Genomic DNA, 2,500 nt, shown 5'->3' on the forward strand with positions numbered 1-2,500 from the left:
TACGAACCGCATGAAACTTCCAGAGGCATTTGCAGCAGGAATGCATGTGCACTCAAAAACTTCTATATGTTTCACGGATAGACCCCGTGAAACGCTAGAAATTGGCGGGGATGTGTCTCTTGTGGCTCACGGGGCTGTTAGGGTGGCACAGAACTCCCTCGGAATGGGAAAAGGGGTCATTTTCGTGTTGCCACATTGCATAGGAACGCCATGAAACTTCCAGAGGCATTTGCAGCAGAAAGGCACGTGCACTCAAAAATTTTAATATTTTTCACGCATAGACCCCGTCAAACGCTAGAAGTTGGCGGGGATGTCTCTCTTGTGGCTCACGGGGCTGTTAGGGTCGCACAGAAATGCCTCGGAATGGGAAAACGGGTCATTTTTGTGTGGCCACATTGCATAGGAACGGCATGAAACTTCCAGAGGCATTTGCAGCAGGAATGCATGTGCACTCAAAAACGTCTATATTTTTCACGGATAGACCCCGTGAAACGCTATAAATTGGCGGGGATGTCTCTCTTGTGGCTCACGGGCGCTGTTAGTTAGGGTCGCACAGAAATCCCTCGGAATGGGAAAAGGGGTCATTTTCGTGTTGCCACATTGCGTACGAACGGCATGAAACTTCCAGAGGCATCTGCAGCAGAAATGCATGTGCACTCAAAAACGTCTATATTTTTCACGGATAGACCCCGTGAAACGCTAGAAATTGGCGGGGATGTGTCTCTTGTGGCTCACGGGGCTGTTAGGGTCGCACAGAAATCCCTCGGAATGGGAAAACGGGTCATTTTCGTGTTGCCACAATTGGCATACGAACGGCATGAAACTTCCAGAGGCATTTGCAGCAGAAATGCATGTGCACTCAAAAACGTGAATATTTTTTCACGGATAGACCCCGTCAAACGCTCGAATTTGGCGGGGATGTTTCTCTTGTGGGTCACGGGGCTGTTCGGCTCGCACAGAACTCCCTTGGTCCACCTGATTCGTGCATACAGGCAGCAACTAAAACTCTGTAAACCTGCTGTGAGGACATCTAAACAGTGGACCAGTGAGGCTGTGGAAGATTTGCGGGCGTGCTTAGACTGTACTGACTGGGATATGTTCACGACTGCTACCAATAGTCTGGATGAACTCACAGAGGCTGTGTACATCAGCTTCTGTGAGGACTGCTGTATCCCAACACGTACCAGGGTGAACTTTAACAACAACAAGCCCTGGTTCTCAGCAAAGCTCAAAAGGTTGAGGTTGGAGAAGGAGGAAGCGTTTAGGAGTGGGGATAGAGACAGATTCAAGGAGTCGAAGAACAGGTTTAGCAAAGCGGTGAGAGAGGCTAAACGACTGTACTCAGAGACACTAAAACACCAGTTCTCTACTAACGACGCTGCTTCTGTCTGCCAAAGGGCTCAGGCACATCACCAACTACAAACCCAGAGCGCCCCACACCACTAACGACTCCCGCCTAGCCAACGACCTGAACGAGTTCTACCGTAGATTTGAAAGACAATTGGACTGTCCTGAACCACCCCTTCCCACCCAAGAGGCCCCATCCCCCACCCATACTACAGAAACGACTCTCTCCTTTCAGGAGGGAGAAGTTAATGGGCTTTTCAAGAGGCAGAATCCACGCAAAGCAGCCGGGCCGGACTCTGTCTCTCCAGCCACCCTCAGGCACTGCGCTGGCCAGCTGTCTCCGGTGTTCACCAACATCTTTAACACCTCCCTGGAGACATGCCATGTACCAGCCTGTCTCAAGTCCTCCACCATCATCGCTGTGCCCAAAAAGCTAAGGCCAACAGGACTAAATGATTACAGACCGGTCGCCCTTACATCTGTGGTAATGAAGTCTTTTGAGCGCCTGCTCCTGGCACACCTCAAAGCCATCACAGACCCTCTCCTGGACCCCCTTCAGTTTGCCTACAGAGCCAACAGGTCTGTGGACGACGCAGTTAACATGGCCCTCCACTTCACCCTACAGCATGTGGACGCCCCAGCATCCTACGCCAGGATCCTGTTTGTGGACTTCAGCTCTGCCTTCAACACCATCATCCCTGCCCTGCTTCAGGACAAGCTCTTCCAGCTGAACGTGCCCTACTCCACCTGCAGGTGGATCACAGACTTCCTCTCTGACAGGAAGCAGTGCGTTAAGCCGGGAACAGAAGTCTCTGACTCCAGGTCCATCAGCACGGGAACTCCTCAGGGCTGCGTCCTTTGCCCACTGCTCTTCTCCCTGTATACCAACAGCTGCGCCTCCAATCATCTGTCCGTCAAACTCTTGAAGTTTGTCGGACGACACCACCCTCATTGGGCTGATCTCTGGTGGGGATGAGTCTGACTATAGGTGGGAAGCTGACAACCTGGTGACCTGGTGTAGCCAGAACAACTTAGAGCTAAATGCTCTAAGGACAGTTGAGATGGTTGTGGACTTCAGGAAGAATACAGCCCCACTCACCGCCATCACCCTGTTAGACTCCGCAGTCAAAATTGTGGAGTCCTTCCGCTTCCT

Source organism: Petromyzon marinus, unplaced genomic scaffold, assembly GCF_048934315.1.
Source record: "Petromyzon marinus isolate PM22_M1 ecotype Great Lakes invasive population unplaced genomic scaffold, UKy_Petmar_22M1.pri1.0 PM_G_Scaffold_90, whole genome shotgun sequence".
Lineage (NCBI taxonomy): Eukaryota > Metazoa > Chordata > Hyperoartia > Petromyzontiformes > Petromyzontidae > Petromyzon > Petromyzon marinus.